Source organism: Polyodon spathula, chromosome 19, assembly GCF_017654505.1.
Source record: "Polyodon spathula isolate WHYD16114869_AA chromosome 19, ASM1765450v1, whole genome shotgun sequence".
NCBI lineage: Eukaryota > Metazoa > Chordata > Actinopteri > Acipenseriformes > Polyodontidae > Polyodon > Polyodon spathula.
In genome coordinates this window covers 2,796,760-2,821,554 of record NC_054552.1, presented here as the reverse complement: position 1 = coordinate 2,821,554, position 24,795 = coordinate 2,796,760, and the positions used below count along the sequence as shown (strand labels likewise).

Sequence of the window (24,795 nt, the reverse complement as noted above, 5' to 3'; positions counted from 1 at the left end):
TCTAGCCCCTGTTTATTATTATTATTATTATTATTATTATTATTATTATTATTATTATTATTATTATTATTATTTATTTCTTAGCAGACGCCCTTATCCTGGATGACTTACAGTTGTATACAAAAAATACATATCAAGAATTACAGCACAATTAAGAGCAATTTGTATTTATTCTTCAGCACAAGACACAAACTAGTTATGCTAGGGTATTTTTTTCAGCAAAGTTACTTAAATTGGTTGACATCACCACAAAGCCATCTTGTGACATGCTGTCTGACATTACAGGATAAACAATCTGATACCATTTAAATACTAAACTGATTTCAGTAGTAAAAAGAAGTCATTACAATGAATCCTGGCACACACTTCTGCAGCATTTTGAATATAATTTTAGTTCATGTAATAAAATAAGTCTTTCCTTCTTGTCCAAATAAATTTGCATTGACGAGATTAATTACTAAAATGCATGCTGGCAGATTCCAATTACATTTAATGGATTTTAAAAGGTAGGTAATTTGTTTTTATAAGATGTTACCCTTTTCGTTGCAAGAGTCAAAGAGCAGCTCAGACAAAATGAATTTGCATGGCAAATAACTCTGATATCGAAAGTGCTTAGTGTTTCTTCAAGATAAGCACAATTTGCCAAAGTAAAGAACGTTTAATCTGGAGAGAGAAATTGTCTTCACCCCTTTCTTCATTGACTTGAAAGGCACTGCCAAGGTGAAATGACATTGGTGCAAGAGTAAATGATTACCTGTAACTAAGGCAGGCAAACAAGGCTTTCTCTAGCCTATTAATAGAAGCTTAACTGTTATTGGCAGCTTAATTGAACATAATAATTAACCTAAAATGCAGAAACAATGCTTTCTGTGTTTGAGAAGAAAAAGATTGCTAAGGATGTTAAAGACCTCGCAGCACCTCAAGAACACATCTGCTTCATGAGTAAAACCAGCATTAGTCAGAGCAATTAAATCACATGAACAATTCAAAAGCTTGGACTTTCCAGTGAGCAAATAGAGAGCTGGTGGTGGTGCTGTGCCTTGAGGCATTTTACACAATGAAGAACAACACAAACAAAGGAGTTTAAAAATCCATTAGCTGCGCAACGCGATTCAAAACTTTCACATCTTCAGATTAGAACTGCTACTACAAAGCATGGGCCCTTGTTCCGAACCTCCTTATTTTTTGACTATTCCATTTGAAATGTTAAAGGAAAGAGAGAGAGAGAGAGAGAGAGAGAGAGAGAGAGAGAGAGAGAGAGAGAGAGAGAGAATAATTTCTTTAAAAAAAAAAAAACTGCTGGGCAAACATTATGCACATGTGCATTAGATGATTCATTGACTTTGCCTACTCTTCATTATATCTTACTCTGAAAAAAAGTACATTAATAAAATTAGATTTTAGAGACTACTGTAGACAGAAATCACTGGCATTGGTCTGAAACTCATTTTAAAAGCCATTCGAGATAGACAAAAGGGATAGATTAAAACCTACATCACTGGACTCTTGCTGATATGCAAAATGAAAGAAGCAAGCACATTTTAACAAACGGATACCATTATTGGCTTTTGAATAATAAAAAATAAAGTCTTTTCTGTCTCAAATCAGTTTTTCTTGACTAGAAAACCTTCTCATTGTGAATAACCCAGTCTGCCCATCACATTGTTTAAAGAATACAGAGAGCTCTCTGGATAATTTCTGTTACCATGATCTGAATTCTAAATAATAAGCAGGGAAGAGGGTTCAGTACAGATTTAGTGTGCAGAAGGAAGACCTGCTCTAGTTTTTCACAGCGCACTTTCTGTACCCCAGAGTATCAGACTCATAGCAAGTGGGGATTTCTAATGGGGTTGGAGTTATTCCTGTAAACTCCCAGGCAAGAGAATGCACGCAGATGCTTCTGGAAACCGATAACTGTGGCTACTCAAGCACACAGTAAAACCTGGAATGGGTGAAACTGCTATGGAATAGGAGTCGTACTTCCATTCCTGATGTGGGGTTAAGTCTGTCTCTGTCTGAAAGCAAACACTAAATAGGTTATGTTCTTCTCAATATCTCTGTTCCTTGGTACTGGGCAGCATCTGAATAAGCTGTTAATGTCTTCTACCTCAACTGGTCGGGTCTCCATAACAGCAGGAGTTCTTGGAGGGAGTGTTTAAATATAGTTTCAGAAATTGTATTTATTTTTTAATAATGCCTCATTTTTACATACCCCTTACAACACAATACAGATATATCCAGAGCAGTCTGCCAGTGGAAATGGGACAAATCTTTCATTGCTCAACGCACCAGAGAATTTCAACTCAGGCTGCTTTTAAATACAGCAAATGTAAGCGGTTATCAGTTCACAGGTACCTAATCCCTGTGGCAGCGATCCTAAAACATAAATGACCTTTCATCATCACAAGTCACCTAGGCTAGAATAATTTCATTTCTCTGCACTGGCATGGGACTTAATTTCCTCTCCTTGCTCTGAACGCAATGAAATGCAAATACATCAAGGGCAACAAGCTGCCTGCTGCTACCATACTTGATGGTTTAACTATTTTCACCTATAGATTAAAAGCAAGAGGTTTCACACACATGTTAAGGGCTGTCAGGCCTGTCCTGTATCTTCTCCTGTCCTTGCAACAACTATCAACTATCAACAATCTTTACAATGTGCTTTTCAGAACATAAACCACAAAAAATAATTCTATCATCATCCAAGGAGCACTGAACAGCGATCACGTAATTTTTGACCAAACTTTATCTGGTTGCAGTGTTTTGCCGAATTGATTAAGATTTTCTTTTAGACTTTACTTTAAAACGTACAGCATTAACCATGGCACTGCCCAAGTTATGAGTAACTGCTTGACTCTGACCCTCTCCTAAATTCAAATTCAATAATTCAAATGATTAAATTCCTCCTTAAAAAGGCCACTAAAAAGAATAATTGTACAAAAATAGATATTAAAACAATGTTCATATTGTTGCCAAAATCCTCCACTAGGTTTTTTTCTACAAGGCATTAAAATATTTAGGGGTGACCTACTGCTGCATTCACAGACTACAGGAGGGGGAGACATCACTACACTGGGGTAGATTGCAATCATATGATATTTAGAAAACAAGACATCACAATACAAAATAAGAATTAACATATTTTTTCTACAAAAAATATCTTTCAAGAAGGCCATAATCTGCATTTTCCTGTTTGGGGAAAAAAGAGGTAGTCTTTTGAAGTGTTAATGTAATAGCACATAAACAGTAAGAGGATTAGCTTTAATAGGATTTTCGAAATACAGACTCTGTCAGATAATAATGTGTAACTAAGGATTTTAAATTGATTACCAAGGTGCTAAATTCTCTCCACGCTCTGTTTTCTGTGTGTGCGTCAGGCATGCTAAAACAAGAACAATCTGAGTACTGTAAAAAACAGTGTATAAGTCACACTGGTGTATAAGTCGCTCCCTCCTTTTTAGGACGCCCTACAAATACCTAGAAAATAGACAAACATAGGTAGAGGACGACAGTGTGTACTATAAAAAGATAGATTGAAGACATTTTTTAATTACTTACTACCCCCTTTTTGAAACCTTGTCTACAAATGCATCGCTGAGATCCAACAGCCAATCAGGTGCTGAAATAAAAACTGTCCTCCTCACCTTCTAGCCTATTCAAAAAAAGAAAAAAAAAAAAGTTGTTAAAATGAATTTAAATGTTTGGCAAAAGTACACCTTTGTCTACAGTGGCATGCAACCCAGGAGGCCCCAGAAACTCCTGTATTAACTAATTAATATTAGTGTAACTTTTATATTTCTGGGAATGCAGACTATAGCCACAGTCACACATTATGACAAACTTCATGAAGTCTTTTTTTGCAGTATTGTTATCCACATTGCACATCTCCTGAAACCTTACCTGGTTTGAATTACATAGCAAAGCCTGTGCACAGCCATCCTTAAAACACATACCATGAGGCACCGCACCTTTTAATTTACCTGCATTCCAGGAAATATCTCCCTGCGCTCAAGGGGTGGTCTCCACTCTATTGTGGTTCTTGTAACAAAGTGCCTATAGTTGAGTGAGTGAGTAGGAATGTGTGCCTCTGGCTACAAAAAGCAAGCTTCTGAAAGTTTAGCCTTCAAGATACATTATTGTCAGCAGGTTAGGCTTTAACAGTCGAGATGAAAGTACCTAATATTTTGTGGTGTCTATCCAGAAAACAAGCTACACAAATGCTCATAATATATAAACAGCCTGAAGTGCTTTCTGCTATACCTACTGCATTAAAAAAAAAAAAGAAAAAAAAAGCAACGCACAACACATTAGGAAGCTGATGCAGCTTCCCAAATCAATTACTTCAGCCTGCACACAGAAAAGCAGAATGTCTTTTAGGATCCATGCAAGAGTGGTAAGTAAGTACCACGATTGTTTTATGTACTTTTCAACTTGCAGTTAGTGCTTCACAAGCATGTGTCAGACAAACAGAAAACGGGCATTTCAGCTGCAGTTTGAGTGCATTATGAACACAGGTTTCAAAAGGGAATCAAATGTTTAGCTGATCCCATTTAATAAAAAAAAGCTTTGCCATTAATAGACTTCCGAAATTGTACTAAACACCCTCAATTTAGCCCACGATTCCTGGCATACCAATTTGCCTTTTTAGTGCACTTTTGCAGATTTTTGCATATTTTGACAAAGCATTTAGCTTTTGAGCCCAGCAGGTAATTAAAACTGACCTTTCAGAAAAAAAAAAAAAAAAAAAAACATTAAAAAAAAAATAAAACTGGGATTTAAACATGAAAACGGGGAATCAATACCAACACCATTAGATGTGTAACAGCTCTCTCTAAAAACTATTATCAGCATGCAGCTTATGGTTAACAAAAACAGTGCAATAAATTCAACTCCCCTTCTATAATGGGACTAATGGATGGAACAAAAGGGTCTGGCCACCGAAACAAAATCGGATGGATTTTTATTTTTCCTAACAATATTTAAAAGCTATTGATTGAAACATTGTTTAAAAGGGCAAAGCGGGGACTCGGATACAATGGAACCAAGGTTTGGAAACATTGAGTGAAAGAGTTATTTCTTGCAGCCATGTTCTGGGACTAAGAGGAGCCATACAGCCACTGAGCAGCAGGAACACTGGGTTTGTTTAAACCTTACCCAGTTATTGATGAATATAGATGGCTGGCTGGATCCCGAGACAAAAAGAAACTGATAAGGCCTTTAACTCCTTAAAATCACATCATCAACACCTAAACAGGGAATTTCCTGCACAAGAGGACTATGGTTTAGAACTTGGTCTAAAATTTAAACCTTCACCTGCTGAAATAAAAATAAAGTTTCAAATACATATGATCTCTCAATGTCAACGTTTGATTGCAGCCCAAGGCTAAGGTAGCATTTGTTGCTGCTAGAGAAGTCCAAAGGGAAAATGCCCTGGTGCCAAATGTTGCTTATACTGCATAATGAAGTTTAAATAGGCTCAAGACCTTTTCAAATCAATGCAGGCTTGATTTAAAAGCAGGCACAGTGACGCACAGGTATTCACCGTTTAACCCTTTCCATGTCACCAGCAATGAGGGGGGAAAAAACAACAAAACCAATGGCACCTACATCCCACGTCCTAATCAACAGCTGCTAAAGAAAATGTTTGATCGCTTAACCACTGGATCTTATGGCATCTTAAAAATACACAGAGAAAACACCCAAAGTCCAAACCACAGGATTATAAACATGCAATATCAAGTTCTAGAATGTACATCTTCATACTGAAAGCCTCATGTCTACCCTTACTCTTGTGTACACCTTCTCATTGTGCTCAAGTCCCTGGGAGACTGACAGAGCCAGCTGTAGCTGCAGAGTTGGAGCCAGGTGTAGCTGCAGAGTTGCAGCAAGGTTAAAGTCTCCTGTGTATCTTAACATTCGCACTCTAGGGTGTCCGACCACAACGCACTTGCAATATGGAAGCACAGCAGGGCAATGGTCTCCTATGTCTATCCAAGCTCTGTGGAGTCTCAATTGATTTTAAAAAAACTCTGAAGACAGTTGCCCCCTAAGCGTTATGGATCCACAGTGGTTCATTTATTTGCTAAGGATCACAGGGCTCAGTTCAACATTGGGTTGCACTAGAGAGTAGTATTCCCATACCTTGGGACAGCTCCTCCATGTTATAATGTCGTCTCCAATATTATTGCATCGTGTTTGATGTGAATATAATTTCCGGAGAAAAGGCTGTTTGAAAGCATGTGATTCTTTGCAAACTGTGATAAGTGGACAATGGTTTGGTTTCACAGATCCTGACTGGCTCTAATCTTAGACTACCTTCTGTTACATTTCAAGTTCAGCAAGACTAATCAGGGTCTGTTTGGAAGTTTACTTGATTGTAATCTTTTGCTCAGCAATACATTCCCCAATTTGTTTCCCACATGGGTTTTCTTAGGGTCGTGCTCCCAATGAATACATCTAGAAGTTAATGCAATAATGTATGCTTTGCACGGATCTGGAGAGCCCTGAAGCACTTCACAACAGATTAGCTGTTGGGCAGTCAGAGGCTGGGTTGATGATGTTGCTGTTTCTGCAGGATGGTGGTCCCGAGGGTAAATATGCATTCTGCTGCCATGCTTATAAAAGATTGTTTAATGAAGTTTGGCTCAACAACTTTTCAATCAATGCAGGCTTGATTTGAAAGCAGACACAGTGGTGCATAGTCGTCAACGGTTTAACCCTTTCAACGTAGCTAACATACTTGAACTCATCTATTAGATTAGAACTCTATTATCAAGTGGCAAATAGCTTTTTAATGGTAGCCTGTGCGCTCGTTATTGGGAAGGGTATATTAATGACTGGAAAATGAATACAAATTGACATCTCCTTGCAAGTAGTGACAACCCATTTACAAAGACAATGCAGTCTTTTTTGTAGTACAATTTGTAAAAGCAACAAAAGCCATATTGTTATTCTTATTATCACAATGTACTGATTGTGTTTGATCAGTATTAACAGGATGAAGCAACAGAAAGTCACTTAACCCAGCTTTCTTATCTGAAGTCTAGTTTTATTACTTGGATAAAGCAGCGTCAGCTGGAACACAGGACTCTGGCTCATGTGATGTTGCCCAAGCGCTTTACTTGGCTATTGATCTATTGGCTATTGGCTATTATGTAATATAATCAGATCAATCTAATCTAAGCCGCTCCTGCAATGGAAAGCAATATGAGTATGCTCAATAAAACAATTTAAAAACATCCTAAAGAGAGACTTGGAGGTGGCGACACAGGCTTGAAGTAGAAATTACTACATTATCAGCTTAAAAAAGCATGTTCTCTAACACAGGACTTGCAATCTAAATTTGAAATCACATTTTATGGTGTTGCAGCTTTAATTCGAGAAATGTAATTATATTAGTAATGGTAAGATAGAGAAGAGATTAAATGGATCAAATAAAAGTACCAATTTAACAGAGCTGTTTAATGACTTTCCAAAAAGCCCAGGTTTAGGGCTGCCTAGTTTATATAGCAAGCAAGGAAAAATCTACTGTAAATTAAAAGATCTAAAAGATGCAACATATTAATTTCTATGGGTCCAAGACACATAAGATAATAGGGGGGAAATCATGGGTTTGGACTGCGGCACTATTGGCCCTTTGCACTTCACTAACCCCCGGCTTTTACTTATTGGTATGCTCTATCTGGCAGGGGGTGACCCTACTTCATAAATTCATTCTGCCAGACATGTGTTCCTTCCACCTTGTCCTAGAGTGACAAAAGCAGCAACTTACAATAAACTGTTTATGAAATAGGATACCAAAAAGAGAAGCACTTGAACACTTACAGAATATATCCCCATCATTAAGAATTTTTTTATTACATTTTCAGAATTTTTTAAGTATTTGTGTGAACCCTATGGAATGAGCAGTTATCCTGTTAAAACTTTGAAAAAGAAAAAAAAAAAAACATTCCCCATTATAAAATAGATACACAGATAGGAAACTTAGCACAGTGCAATTGTGCACACAGTGGCTGAAGGGGATATGGTATGCAACTTCCTTACCAAGAGCAGACTGAAAATGCCTTGCAGCATAATAATTTTAAAATGTAATTATGATTACACAGTGCACATCCAATCAAGACTGAACTATTTACATTAAAACAAACTGTAAGGAAGCACAGCAGTAATTTATTGATCTCTCCAAACGCTTGTACCCCACTCTTTACTCTCTCACATTGCAGCAAATTTATTTGCCCAGTAGAGCATTAAAAAAAGCAACAGTGTCCCGTTTCCAGGGCGTTCAGATATGGCCTATTAGTAAATTGATTAGGTTTCTATTTCATGGAGATGTCATTTAAACATTGAGCATGTAGAAAGGGATTAAGACAGGTGAATAAAATTGCTAATAAAAACAGCATCACATTTGGAAGCTGACTGCACAGTAAAAACAACTCCACAGGTTTTGTTTACATGTACAATAATGGCGATGCACAGCCCTCAGCATGAAAAGTGTGCACAAGCTCTACCTATAATAATGACTAAAACCATTCCCTTCTAGTGTGGAACTGTTGTTTAATTCAACTTTTCTTAAAGCTGAATTCCCTTATATACTGTTACAGTTACATTTTGATTCAGCACAATTATTGCTGAGCAAATTTATTTATTATTATTAACTTTTGCATGAATCTGATAAGACACTTTCCCCCCCACTTTGTCTCCATTTCAAATGTATTTAGATATTAACAGGCGTTCATGAAGCAAACAATAATTCGTACTTGCACAACCATTAATTAATCATGAATCAGCACATGCTGTAAAATGCCATAAATATAAGCAAGCACTGAATGTATCCTAATTAGATGTTTACTTCAAATGAATGCAATAGGAAATGTTACGTACACAGTCAATTTAGACTTACTGACGACTTCACTTCATTCACCCACCAGAGCTATTTTGCAGATACTTCCTGTACTGTCTCACACATCAAGTCCCATAGCAACATTCACAGATTCACAACAGCAGAAAATCGCCTCTTATGCTCTTTTCAGGCCTTTGTTAATATTGCTTTTCTCTCCACCCTGCAGGTAAATTGCTTCTCGTCCCGATGGCTAAATTAGATCTGCTCTCAATAGCACAATTATCCATTACCCAGTCCATTAAAAAAGACATATTCTGTAATAGCTGCTGGTTAGAGTAAATTATTATGTCGGCTTACTTGGAACGCCCAGCCATAATGGCAAGGATTAAAGAGTTTTATCATTTCGCTTTTAAAGATAAAGAGGTCTCCCTTGTAACATTTTGAAAGTGTGCCGAAGCACTTACAGAAACAATAAAACAGCCAATACATTCCAACTTCAAAGAATGTTTGCAGCCTACAGGAATAACCTGCTGTTACTCCAACACTGGCCACAAATTGGCTACCACTTCCAAAATCAGTGCATTGAATACTCCTCCTCCGAGTCAGACAAAAACATCTGCTCCAGCACTTTTCAATAAGCCACAACCCCCACCCACCCACCGTACAGTATTGCTGTTGAAGCATAAAATTCAAAATGTCAAAAAGGCGGCATAAATCAATGCATGTTCTGTTTGATCACTGGATGCTAAAGTAACATTTGTAACATGACTGCAGAACAACTTGAAAAAACTTTTTGAATGACACATTTGGCTGCAGAAGAAATATATGCATGCATATAAGCCAGCATTGGTTCCGCAATTAAAAATATATATATATGTGGTGGTGGGGGGGGGGGGGGGGGGTTGGGCTTACGACTTTTAATGCTTAAAATATCAAGCAGCTCTGTTGAAACACATCTGAATATTTTTAAAAGCACAGCTGTGTTGAGCGAAAGGTTTTGTTCCTTAGTCAGCATCCCCTGACAGTTTCTTCTAGCCAGGCAAACACGTGCTTCTTTGCTGTTTGTACCTATACTTGTCACTCTGTGGTGTTCAAGGAGGCTTTAAATCATGTTGGGGGAGAACAAGCTTTCCACAATTAAAGTTTCTCAGCCTCACTTCTTGGTCCTTCAAAAACTAGTATCATTTGTTAGCATGAAATCTAATTCTTATGCATAAAAAAAAGACGTTTCCAGAGACTGACACCAGATAGGGGCGATGAAAGGCTTCATAATATGAAGTGCATTAGAACAGCAATAACCAAGAACACTGGCCTTTGAGCCCTCTCGACAAGACTTCAAAAATTGAATTCCTTTCACTTGTTTTTGAACTACCTTTTGTCATGCCGGTAGCACTGTACTCATTTAAGTAGCTGTATATGCTCTTGCTCTAAAAATACATTTACCCTGTATTTTATAATAAGAGAAAACTGAGTTTCCCTGTAATTTACAATAACCTGACAGGCTTTTATATGTAAGCACACATAAAAGCCTGGTCGGCTTAAGCAGCTTAGAAGCCCAACAAACAGCATCTAATCTGCGTTACTACAACAAGAGGTTAAGCACCCTACGATAAGATGTATGACACCCAGTAAATGGGCAAGCAATTAGTCTTACAAGAAATGAGTGCAATTGATTTCTTGTATTTAAAGCCACTCTCTAAGTTGCATGTACATTACTTGATGACAGCAATTATGCATGTAATTTAAAACCATGGTTAATAATAATAATAATAATAATAATAATAATAATAATAATGTTTTGGAGTCTGGAAACAATTGCTGATTTGGATGTGTTGTAGAAAAACATGTTATCTTTCATTAAACAAAGATCACTGTAAAAAATGGCCTTAGGGACAGAATAGAGCAGGGAAGAAGGGAAGAGTTTTTTTCATGCTACTAATAGTTTAGGCGTTATGTAGGTTAACCACCATGTAAAGCATGAAAGCATAAAGCATATGCATGAAAGCATATTTTTAGCTACTGGAAATCGTACCTTTAGTTGCATTCTCCTGTCTGGCTGAGCTAGCAGAAAAACACTCCCTTACTATATCCTCCTAGCAGACTTGCTAAGTCAGATTTCATTTATTTTTTCACTCGCCTTCCTCAAATCTGCAAAAAGAATGGAAGTTCTGAAGGCTAAAAGATGCATTTATGTTAAACTTTGGGTTTGGTTCCTGGTTTAGCGGGAGTAATCTATAAAGTACCATTCTGTAGCCCATGAATACTCCCTGTGGAATGTAGACCGTGGCAGTGCTCCCCCTTTATAACACTGTAATCAGGATCCACAGTTTAAAGACTACTGAGGTTTCGTCTTATAACGAGAATACCAGTGCCAGTGTAATGGCATCATAGGGCAAACAGGAGCCATGACTGTAGCGCTCTATAACCTCTTGTGCAGTATAAAATGAGGAATGTGGTATTTGCTTCTCTAAATTAGATCTAAACATTCTTTTAGATGGTATTAGTATCCTGCAAGCGTTTAGAAGACTTGATCAGGGCATGGTAAACTCAAAGGGGTCTCATCAATTGATCTAAACAGCAGACACCACCGCTGAGACCATAAAAAATGTGTACCAAGATAAGCAGCTTCTTTCTAGAGGAACCCATTTAGTTATTGAAAAGGACACACTTTGAGATCCACCACATTTTGATCAATTAAATAGATCCCAGTAAAAATGAACTATTGTATAATTATGAGTGTTAGTTATCTTAGTTACATTACTAGCTTTTCTTTGTATTTCAGCACTTAATGAATATTGCTTTGTCATTTATTACTCTAGTAATGTACAGAATGCATTTTGAAAGACTAAAAAGATGATTTCAGCCAGTAAATTGACATCTGACACCATCATGTAAAAATAGCAAATAACGGGTGCAGCCACAAATCAGTGGCTATCCTGGGCTGCTACAGAATCACTGACTTTAAAGTATTAGTGCCAGCAGGATGTTAACAGGGAGCTGTCCTTGAGCAAGCCCACATAAACTTATTGGTAAGCTATGGTTATGGATTAAGAAAAGCTAAATCTGAGAACAGCTTCTGAGAGAGAGAGAGAGAGCGAGAGAGAGAGAGAGAGAGAGGTATAATGTGCAGATACTTCATAACTTGTCTTTGGCTTGGCCTCAGACAAAAACAGAAACAGCCCCTGTGTCAGTGGTTTGTATATAGTGTATAGCTATTCACTGTTCACTTTTACATTTACAAGGCAGCACTAGCTGAAAAACTGACGATCAATGGAACCGATTTAATAGATTCACTTTTCAAATTACGAGAGAGAGACTCCGTACTACAGGCACCGACTGGCATCCTCATATTAAATCATAATCAACAGGAGCTCAAGATTTATATGCACTTTCAGGCAATGACAATAGTTTCTCCATTTCTTTTCTGGGTCTTCATATTCCTACTCCCTCTCTGCGAGTCCTTTAAATACAAAGCTATAAAATAATCCATGGTGCTGGATGGGAAATTCAACTCCCCAGTGAGCTATATTAAGTGGTGGAGGTTTTTAAAGCATCTAACCTCTCCTAGTACTCAGTGTACTTCTCAATGATTAACATAGCAGGCCAGATATAGTTTATCTGGGATAGAAGCCCATTGAGAACTCTTCACTTCCTGTTAAGAGCTTGTAACGGTGTTGAATATTAAAAACAAGTGGTTTCAGGCTAAACTAGGCAAAAACATTTATCTTCAACAACAAAACACTACAATACAAGCCCCACCATTATCTATGCATGTTTCAATTTTCTTTTTGTTCTAAAAATAAGTGACTCCCAACCCTGCCACCAATGAATGATTAAGTTTCACTGCAGATCATTCAAGTACTCAGGTTACCCTTTGGGGAATAAATGGTTAAAGTTACAGAACTAGTGACCACAATGCCAGAGTCTTCTAACTAACACAGTACCCACACTCTTAATAACAGAACCAATCAAACCAGCAAGAGACAACTGAACAAGTTTCGTTATCTTAATATGTGGCTTACAAAAACTGTGCATGTTCAAAGCTAAATTAGCATGCAAAAAGGCCAACAGGTTCTTGAAAACCTCACCTTTTTATACAGCAACTGATCAGTGTCAAGTTTCAGATCTCTGTTACCACAGGCAGAGTTACCAAATACTCACAAACATCCCGTCAAATCAAATCCAATCAGAGCACAGCAGAGAAGCCACAACTTGATCCCATACAGAACATTAACACGCCATTTTTCTGTGAAAGGTCGGTTTCAAAGTTTCTTCTGGTTACAATGAATATCCAGGAATCCAAACTGAAAATCCTGAATTAAACATAAATAATGGTACAAAACAAAATTTTAAAAATAAAATAAACAATTTCTCACTGGCAAACTAGCAGAGCCCGACTCTGTCTGTGAGATTTTCCAGGGAACTTGCTCAGCAAACTAGGTGAAACAAGGGGTCCAGACAGAGATAGCTGGGATGAGCGAGGACTGAAGGGACTGCTTCTCATGCCAGCTGCCTTTATAGCATCAGCATAGAGAGACTGGATTCCGTCTGCAAACCCAACCCAGGCTGCAGCCACAATTAAAGGTCGTCACCTCCCTCTGCTTCCCTGCCCCTGTCCCCCACCCCCCTCCCTCTCCATACACCCACCAACCCCTCCCCCCATTCACTTAATCCTCTGTATTTCACAGTAAACAGTGTCGGCAACACTGAGCAATGTTAGGCTGAAACAATGCTTTAGGCAAACTCACACACAAGCTCTCAGAGTACTGGTCATCTTTAATTACATTTTAAAACCAAAACACGATTAGCCTACCTGACTATCATCACACAGCTAAAATGCAGTCTCAGCTTCCCCCCCCCCCCCCCCCCCCGTATAGGGGATTCCCAATGGTAATTAAAGTTAATTCTTTCAGTATTTTATTTGCCAGGTAATAGCAGAAAAGGGTCTCTCTCTCTCCCTCTCCCTCTCTCTCTCTCCACAGAAATACAGTTAAAGTAAAATTAAAGTCAACTACACGTACAAAGGATTGTAATCCCTGCAAAATGCCAACAGAATTCACAAGAGAAAACTATCAGCATGCATCTCATATCACGACGTCTGTTCATCTTCCAAACACAAACTAATATCAAGAAGAAATTATTCCTGACAAGTACATCTCTGTCCATCAAAGTCGTACCTGATGCATACATAAACGCATAGACGTGCAGTATGCCGATCATATGATTATGGCCGTTTTGAATTATTCATGTATACATCTAATATATTATTTCACACCATGCACACTTAGGGATATACTGTATGTCAGAAAGAAAAAACACAAAAGAGTAAAGCTGTGTGATTCAATCGAAATGCAACAATAGAACAGCACCAAGGGAAATGGAGCCGTAATTTAGGCTCAGACTTTGTTAGTTTGCAAGCAGAATATTGGAATATCACAAATCTGTCTGTTCATGATGTTACTGTTGTCAGTCTCCCGAGTGCAGGTGTTCCATACAGAGTGTCGCATTCTCAAGACCCTGCAAGGTGCAGTTACCTGAAACTAACGGAGGACGGCACGAAGAAGCACGGCAGCGCCTGGAGAATAAATCTGCCTTTTTTTTTTTTTTTTTTTTTTTTTTTTTTTTTTTTGCGTGCTTGCACTCATCAGCGTGGGGACACCAGCCTGTACTAAACCAGGACTGCTTTTCTCCTTGGCTCGCTTCTGTTCCTTTTATAGACCAGTCACAAGAAATAGAACTCAAAACAACCACATGGAGCTCTCAGTCGATTGAAAAAGTTTGCTTTGGTTTTTTCTTTTTACTGTACGCTTCATTATTGGAAGTGGAAAAACAAACCACACACACACACACACACGCCAGTTGGCAGCCTCATAACCCACCCACAAGCTGTGAAAATGTTTGTTGGTTAACATTTGTAAGTCAACAAGCTTTTGATCTCTGGAAATCACCCCATGTGTTGCTGAGAGTGAACACAGTGCTTGGTTACTAACCTCTGTCAGAAAATTAACTTTTTTTTTCATAGTTTCAGAATCAGGAGTACCACCATAGTAATGATAACCAACAACTAGAAAGAAGCAATTTGTTGGGGTGTCGAAACTTGCTAGGCTGACCACCATGTCGCATCATCCAGAGACAATATGGAGGCCAATCAGCCAGAAAGCTGATCTCCATCTCGCCTCTAAAATGTGCATCAATGATTGTCACCTTTATCAGGTCTTTTGCTATAGCTGAATCATAATCTTAGTTCTGTACAAGTTCAGAAATGCTAACTATTTCCATGCCTTCAAAAGAATATCTTCAACAAACTGATACAACAGTTGCACCTCTAGTTAAGATTATCAAAACGTGCAGCGCTCAGCTCACTGTGTTAACAGCTCTGTAGGCAGCTTAACTGACTGTGTGCAGAGAAAGTCACAGAATCAAAACTACCATGCATAACTTGGAGAGTCACGCTATCTACACACAGCACAGCACAGCGCGAGACTGTGGGCACTGTGCTGTCAGTGGGGCCATCCTTCAGAAGACGCAGGAATGCTTGGAGGACATTCAAGGGCAGGAGTACAGACGTCCTGAAAGCAGTTTCACATCCACCATCCACTAGATGCTCATAAATACATGTCAATATAATTTACCTATTCCCAATGTAATACAAAGTGTTTATTTTCGTATAATCACACACTCCCTCCACCTGTAGTTACCATGTAATGTTACTAACCAAGCCCATGGTGTTGTAACGAAACAATATCCCAAGGCGCTTTCTGAGTAATTACACATTTATTCCACTAGTAAGAACACGCTGCTGCAATAAATTACATATTTATTTATGCACTGCAATCTCAAGTCCTATGAAAAAGATGCATGATAATGGTATAAAAAGTAGCAAGAGCCCTCATGTTTACAACCACCCTGTGGCAGAGCACAGCTCTGCCCTTTAGAAATTGGCAGGGATGGGGTTAAATTCCCCTACCTGCCTGGGTTCATTGTGTTCAGGTGGCTGGGGTTGATTAGATGATTAGTTTAATTAATGATCAATTAGCGCCCAGCCACCTGACATAAAAGGAGGCCTCCGCTTCTCATTTGTGGGGAGGGAGCTGAGGAAGCAGGTTGGTGGTTTGTTTGTATGTTTAAAAGTTTGAATCCAGTGAAGGCATTGCCCAGCCTGGAAATTGTTATTTTTGCTTTTTGTCTTGCTTTATTTGTGTTTAAATCCCTTTATGCCCTTTCATTTTTGTGTTTATTTATAATAAAATAGTTATTTTTTTGAACTACAGACTGTCTCTGGGCCTCTATACACTCACCAGCCTGCCTATGTGATGAGATAGCCAAAGTAGTCCAGAGCAGCAGATGGATCTGACAACAGTGGCATATGGCAGTGACTCTTCAGATGGAAACTGACCACCCCCCACCCCCAAAAAAGATTACTTAACTTGTATGCCATCTTGGGTCTGTAACAGAGCCAACTGAATTAAAAGACTGTGACACAGACTTTCCTCATTTATAGAGCCTGAAAACGCATAAATAGATTTGAACGTCATATAAGAGCCATGCAGATAACGTTGCTTAACATACTGGTGTAGGCTCAGAACAGGATGAATATACAGATGTGTATGAATAATCTAGAACTAGTAGAGGCAGCTACTGGTCAAAAACAATATCAGATTTTGCTTTAGGATATATCTGTACCATTAACTTATTTCATGTTAGAAAGTATGAACCTCACATGGCGTGTGTTAAGAGGATAAAGGGATGTATATTACACAGTAAAGGGCATTCTACATGTGGTGTCATTTTTATTTATTTATTTTTCTTTAAAATTGTGTCCTATGCTCAGGGCACAGTACAACAAGTGCTGGAAATTTGATAAATCTGTGACAGAGAATTCTTATACGTAGTTTATAAAGCATATCAAATGCACATACCAGTAGTCTATAATGTATTAACTAACAAAACATCCCTAATGCACATAGTGAAACCAGTGTCCTCCTGCTGGTAAATGGGCTGAACACTTGATTTGTTAAGACAGGCGGCTACTCAAGGTGGTTCTGTCACTCAGATGATGGTGTTATTGCACTTAGATAAATTGCATGCATTTTTCTTTGCATAGTGAAATGTGGCTGTTTTTTTTCTTGGTAGAGCTTTAAAAAAAAATTTCTGCTGTTACAGATTATATATATATATATATATATATATATATATATATATATATATATATATATATAAATCGATTAATCTGCATAGTCCTTTGAGCTGTCAGTCACAAAGTGATTCAATAGAAGAAAAACAATGCTGATTTAATGTTTAATATCACATTTGATTGCTAAACTTTTGTTTTTTTTTAATGTATAAAATGAACGTCATATTTCAGTTAAGGATTGTAATACAGTATATAAAAAGGATAGTATATTACTTATGTACAGCAACCATTATGAAGTCAAGGCAGGTCATTTTATTGCTGTGGTATGAACAGATAGTCCTCCTAAAAAAAAAACTCTTAAAACCTCCTTTTCCACTGTGTGCACTCCTCCACAGCAGACATAAAAACAGCCAGACAATGGTGTACAGAGATGCCAAGGGCCAGATAGGCATATATAATAAAACCCCACTCCTTAAATTACTTCAGGGCAGGGTGAACCAGACAGACAGAGGCATCACAAAAGCAGCAGCTTCTCCAAAACACTGGCAGGCTGCAAAGAGAACCTCTTGATTTTTCTCATGAGAAATTACAGAGTTTCCAATTACTCCCAAAACAAGCGATTACATTCAAATTGTGTACCGAGAGGCTTATTCTGGGAGACTGAAACTCCACACGCAGCAGAATCTTTTCTGCTTTTATTCAGATGGCGACTCAGTTAACAGGTACTGCGGTATATTTGCTGTACTTAAAATGTGCGTTAGGCCAATTATTCAGCTAAGAATGTGGAATTGGGAGATGTGTTCAAGCAGACGCAGGGGGTGGTTGAACGAACCCAACCAAGACTTGGGTGTGTTGAGGCACAAAGCAAGCGTCTTCAACCAAGGTGCTGCCAAGTGCTGTGTACAATGTTATCTATGTGCTTCCCTTCCATTACCGCAGATCTTAAAAATACACTGTTGTTTTTATATCCATTATTCAACTGGGTTTCACGGGAGACGAGAGACGAAAAGGAATTACATTCTCGGTAAATGACAGTGCCTTCTCCCATCTTTCCGTTTCTAATGGTTAACAAGATCATTTCAAAAAACAATTAAAGAGAAATCAATTAAATATTTATAGGGTATTAAAATCCAATGCTTTTTAGACAAGAGGTATGTGGGTGGTTTTTAGCATTCTGGTTTGCGCTAAACGATGGGTGGAAGGAAATCCAATTATCATTTGAATTACTTTCAGGTTAACTGTAAAAACTGAAAGAAGAGGGGGTGTGAAGACAGCAACACTGAGACCTGCCTTGGATTGAAACGACTTGTGAAGAACCACAGACCTGCATCCAAACTCAAAACCTTTCTCTTTAAGGCCACACTAAAATTAACATAACATGTGAGAAATGCTTCCCCCATCTCAGTCTACTGTTCTACTAGTCTTTACCTCACAAGGTATGGACTGGGAGAAGAGGGAGAGAACAGAACTATACGAATCTAATCTAAAGTTTTATGAAACTGTATTCAATCCAAGGAATTACAACTGTGGTTTTGTCATTTGAATTGAGTTTGGAAAACGTCAGCCTATATCAAAAAATATTATTTTACAGTACTTACAAAAGCAAATTTAAAAACCCAGTTAAAAACAATAATCATTCATTTTACAGAGGGTACACACTCCCAAGTAATATTTTTTTTCCTTAAATTTTGGGATTTTCTTGTTTTGACTCCAACAGTCTTCAGTATTGCAATTACTAGTTGGGTGTGGAGTCCACATCTCCAGTGGTCACTACTAAAGTGTAGTTATCTTGATGGTCCCGCTATGAGGAATGTGCGCATGTTGATTTTACAAGCATTAACCATTAACACCGCAGAGGTGAAAATGGTGCTTGTTACAGCAGGTCAAATAAGCAAGAAAAAGTAGAAAATCCCCATTTAAAAAAAAAAAAACCTCACTACCTGCAGTTACATGCATTGGACATTGCACCAACTTCATAAATCTATATATTTAAACATCCTACCAATTATTCTGCTGCCCAAGACAACGCAAAGCAGCCCTGTATTCATGGGACCACAGAATGAACCCAAACTGTCTCCCCATTAGAGCTACAGCTGCTCTAATCCATTTCTACAAGGCTCTCTTCCCCATCTGGCTGGTAACAGCAGATGAGCAATGCAACTTATACCATGCTGAGAGAGGGTCAGGGTGCACTTTTCATTGTCTGTGCTGTCAAATTAAGACATCGGAATTATCAAAACGCTTTACAATGTATTCTATAGTACAGTACACTGTACGGACAATTCTAAGGGCATTGTTCTTGGCCCTCAGCATTGTTTTCTTTTCTTTTGGTGCCTTGAAGCAGATAAAGTATAGAGCAGGATATTGCAATCTAACAAACCCTGAACAGCTAGTCCTCTGCTAATTGGGTCAGAAAATTTCCATCCACCAGACCATCAATCAATTACTGCACACTGTTGCCAGTACTGTGATCAAGTAGGTCATTGTGTCCTATATCCCCTATGGTTTAGGCGCAACAAGGCTAACCTATTGAACTTGGTATGGTGAAAATGAAGAGAGTTTTTTTTTTATTTTTTTATTTTTTTTAATTATGTAATTATACAATTTTCTTTGCATAAGCTGATGTACGGAATGAGATTGGACCTTTTTCGTCAATACAACACAATATAATACAGATATCTCAAGTGATAGGACTTGAAACACTAGTTCCACAATACTGGTGTATTGTCAACTGTGGTTAAGGCATTCTATATGTTGATATATATTCTACACAAATGTGTTACTGGGGCCAAAACTATATGAAGTTTCTACTTACTGGAAAAATACAAATGAATAAAGGGGAATAGGGAGGATATGACAAATCATATCATGTGCATATGATATTGATAACATTAAGCTCACCAACCAAACAATGGCATATCACTTAGCCAACATGCACGCCCAATCAGCACATAGGCAGTGTCTATATAATGGGACCAAGTCCCCTTATACAGAGTTGTCTCAAGAATCTAAGCTAACAAATGGAACCCATGATCCCTAATTAAAATGTACAACTCTTAACCCCTTCCCACCACCACAAACGTTCCTAAAATTGTTATTCTGTGTAATTTAGCAGGGACTAGCTGCTTTAGGATCTCCTTCCGATTAGCACTGTGAAGGCAAAGGAACAATTAAACCTCTGTATCAATTTCTCCAAAGGAAACATTTATGTTACATGGCTCGCGGCAAAGCTGACCAATTTGAGATAATTGATACATCTCTCAAGCTCTTTCATTTAGCACTTTTGATTTTATTTTGTACCCAATAATGAAACCTCTTTCTTCTTTATTAGGTATGTATAATTATAAATATATGTTCGGGATCCCCGCGGGCCTCCATCCAAGAGAAGGATTCAAACTGCTCTTGCATGACTGCATTCAAGCAGCAGTGCTTTGCCACTGGAGACCACATTTATACATGTTGTATTTACATGTACTTCAAACTGTATTTCTGTACACACCAGTATCCACTGAAGATATAAAAAAAAGACATGCACACCTCTGGTATGCGCTGTGCAGAAAAAACAACATTCCTGGTATACTTTTCTAGGTGGTGTTAGTTTCTCAGTGGATAGGCCAACGTGTTTCCCCTCAGCTTATGTGTTAAAATGTTGCCTGGGGACCAGGGCTTGGTAGATCCATCAGCACCCCGGCATTGATTGCACTGGCAACGTGATTGATCAACACGTACCTCATAGAGATGAGACACAGAATTGTAACCCCTTAAGGTACTCAAGGAATTGAGCAGCTGTTCAAACGGTTTCTTCCTAAAATACATTTGGAGAGTGACTGAAGTATCACAAGGAAACTGACAAATCTAGGATAACCAGACCCAACCTGTCAGTAAAATGTTAAACCCTGTTTCGTGCACCTCATTGCAAAAATAAATTAGCATCATTTTTATTTGTGGGACACAAGTGTGCCTTGTCCCTTGAAGGGTTAAAAGCATTTTACATAACTGGGAATCAACCTGGATTACACAGGTTGGTATAGGGCCGATCAAACTGAGTTTCTTACATTTTCCATTCCAATGTACGATGGTGCACTTTACAGCAATAGATAATGCATCAATAAATAAAAACAATCTTCACATTCCTGGGCTGTTGGGAATCTGAGTCTGTAGCAGGAGAGTAACATTTACTTCCCACTGCAGATCAACTGTGAGATTTACAAAAAGCACTCATTGAGGCAGATCAAAGCAATGAGGAAAAGCAGATAAGACAGATTGATTGCCAGGCAAAATAATTACGCAGTGACTATTGAAATCTTGAAATGCCAGGCCCTTCTGATACACATAGATCTGAGCATTAGAGCTTCATTATAGTTGATGTGTTTTTAATTGTAAAGGAAAATGGCTGTGACAGAGTCCATACTGGCTGAAATGCATTTCATAGCTGGATACCTGATTGCCTTTGGGAACTAGTGGAGCGGAGGGGGGGCCCAATATTATGCAAGTTACAGCACTGTATATAAAACTTAAATCTTCAAAAAAATACTCCAGCTACAAAAACAAAATGGTTCCCAATAACACTGTTTGTTGATGTTACAATCCTACATAATCTGTATTTTTGATGCTTGGAAAGTTTTCTCAGCACATTAGCCCTAAAAAAAAAAATTTTGGCCACCTTCAAGACAAGCTTTAGGCCCCCCCCCCCAAAAAAAGCAGCTTTGTTATGAACATAATTCAATGGCTCAGTTGAAGCTGTCATCTTATTGTAGTTATACATTAGGTATAACAAATGGTTTGAGTCTAAATTTAATTCATTTTCCAATGATTCACCCTTCTGTTTTGTGACTCTCCAAGAGAAGCTGCAGTTACTGTATAGCTTCAATATACTGGAGACAGTCATGCAGCCCCCACAAGGCAAGTAGCTTAGTTATGGGCACTTCTCTGCTCAGTTGCATATTTTGATAAGCATCAATGGAAGAAATGGTAGCGTGCAGGTGACACCACTATATCCCTGTTGCAAGGAAAGCCCACTCATGTACAATAAAATTGAGAACAAACATATTGTGACAGAATAAGGGGCAGGGTGATCAATGGGAGATATGGAAGGGCAGATATTTTAAGGGGATTGTGCCCACGCACGAAAATGTCCGACAACAGAGCGCCTACAAGAGACAAAGTGGTCACCCGGGAGGAGTCAGCACACCTGCACAGGGTGGAGTGAGGACCCTGCACAGGGTGGGGTGCACAATGTGATTAAAAAAACTTTCACATCTTCAGACAGAACTAGACTGTTTGGGCTTTCTTGCTGGCTGCAATGCCCTGCTTGTGAGAGAACCTGATTTTTGTATCAAGAACTGTATTCCGGCCTGACGACCCTTCTACCTGCAATCAGTATAGACACAGGTACCACCCTGTTTGAACAGAACTTATCATGTGGGTCTCGCGTATTGTCTCTCGTGTCGATTTGTGTACAAGTTCACCTTTACAGGCAACACTTTGTCACAATATATTATTTGACAATTTGAGAATTAAATTCAATCAAATTATTTTTCAGAACCAGCATCTCACATTTGGCATAACCAGAAAGGTAGCAATAATAAAAATAACAACAACAACAACAACAACAACCTTTTGTTCAGAGAGCAATATGGAGATACAAACATATGCGAATATAAACATAATTCAATGTAAACAACACAAGAAATGAAGGACTTCCCAATGCTTTGTTGATATAAAAAAAAATAAAAATGATGATTTTAAAATGAGATACAAAAAAAAAAATATTCCAACAGCATGATAACCTGTGGAAGGATGCTTTTACCTTTATTGATGTTAAGTGCTGTCCCCAGTTTCAAAGCCACTATATTAAACCTATAAGATGATAAGTCAGAAAGACAGCGACAAATTTTAAAAGGCCAGCAATTGTACTCTATCAAAAGGGACATTCAGGATCAGAGGGAGCGAGAGAACTCTCTTATAGGCCTACATGCCATCTGCTGTACACTTCTAGCAAATCCACACATCAAAGAAAAAGGGTACAGCTACTGTTGGGAGCAATTGTGCAGTTGCAAAAAGGATATAAAAAAAAGGAGAAGGACAGGTCAAACTATAGATCACAGAACGAGAAAAATGCATGTCATCCACAACTTCATAGTGGTGCTCTATATTAAGTTATACTGAAAGACACTTATTATATTCAGTGCTAATGTTTCAAAACTTTTGTCTCTTCCTTATGTTTCTTTTTGCATAAATACATAAATGGGAGAAATTACCCCACGATAGAATGGTAATGAGTTTGTGTATGCATGAATGTTTTATGAATATAGGGCAAGCTTAAAGCACTGGTTGGTAGAGACATGAAGGGAAATGTATTCTATATATATATATATATATATATATATATATATATATATATATATATGAGAGGGAGGGAACTCCAGGACAGGTAAATTTCAGTGAATTACCCCATTAGCCAAGTGAAACACTGTATTGCAGACGTATGGTTGTATGACAAGACCCTGAGCTGAAGTGTCACGTGGGTACACTGTGTAACCAGACAGAGCTAGCAAGGATGACAGAGCTGAAGCCATCCACTGACTGCAAAAGTCAGGACTATGTAAATAACATTACAGACAATAAATGCAAAACAAACTGACACAATCATGGTACAGGGTGGTCAAATTTAAGCAAAGCAACTAGATTCAACAGTGATCACAAAGCAACTAGATTCAACAGTGATCACAAAGCAACTAGCTTCAACAGTGATCACAAAGCAACTAGCTTCAACAGTGATCACAAAGCAACTAGCTTCAACAGTGATCACAAAGCAACTAGCTTCAACAGTGATCACAAAGCAACTAGCTTCAACAGTGATCACAAAGCAACTAGCTTCAACAGTGATCACAAAGCAACTAGCTTCAACAGTGATCACAAAGCAACTAGCTTCAACAGTGATCACAAAGCAACTAGATTCAACAGAATCGCAGTCCTAAATTAGATTCCAAATGCATCAAAAACGCAAAATATGTTGCATTATTTATAAGCCCTTCAGGTTTATAGTGTTTACAGATGTAAATGTAAATGAAAATGAGTAATGATTCACTTCATATCTAGCTAAAAGGCTGTAAAGATAGCAAGCTAAATTTTACATTTTCCGTACCCCAAATCACATAAAAAAGGCGAAATCAATCATTGACGCTTTCAGAAACATGGTCGATATACATTAGATTTAACCACTTGAAGCTCACTTTTTCAAATCGTGTTCTGAAGAGGCAAGCCTCTATTAAAAAGAGAAATTAACAAGCCCGGCCTGATATAGGAAACACTCCAGACGTCCTAAGAGTCTGGCTAATCAGCTTGTATTGCTGAAGGAAAGCGCAAATACAAAGTTATAATTCCTTAGGAGTTTCTCAACATGAGGATATCATGCGTGTTTAATTAATGAAGAGTGTCACCTCTCAGTCTGAAGCATCTGTCATAGTAGAGATGCATTTGTCAAAATACCCTGTGAACTCAGAACTTTCATGCATTATTCACTGCTTGCCTTTGTGTAACTAATTGATTTTTATTTTAAAAGTTACCTGCGCACAGAGTTGGAATAATCTGAAGGAGGCAAATCGCTCTAGGGATCAGAATTATGCGAGCAGGGCTCAAACAGGCAGACAATCAATATGACGATGACACGAGTCACAATTAACGAGGTGGTAAGCAGGAGTTCTACTAACAACCACAAGAATGGTCATCAGAATCTAACACATGTTGGGGGAGTCTTGGACAAGATCATTAACTTAACAATGAAGAAGGAAAGCAGTACAGATTTATTCCAGCCATC

The 24,795-nt window shown here is 38.2% G+C and overlaps 1 protein-coding gene across 8 annotated transcripts in view; it reads right to left on the bottom strand.

Annotated features, from left to right (window-relative positions):
• LOC121294891 (LARGE xylosyl- and glucuronyltransferase 2-like) overlaps positions 1-24,795 on the bottom strand; it is a 123,525-nt gene that overhangs the window by 22,620 nt on the left and 76,110 nt on the right. For 3 of the 8 annotated variants that reach the window (XM_041219049.1, XM_041219053.1, XM_041219060.1), the window contains one exon: positions 3,562-3,655. The exons of 2 other annotated variants lie outside the window; for them this stretch is intronic. The gene's annotated coding sequence lies outside the window, so the exon portion shown is untranslated. 3 more of the 8 variants (XM_041219055.1, XM_041219056.1, XM_041219058.1) reach the window with 3 other exon arrangements.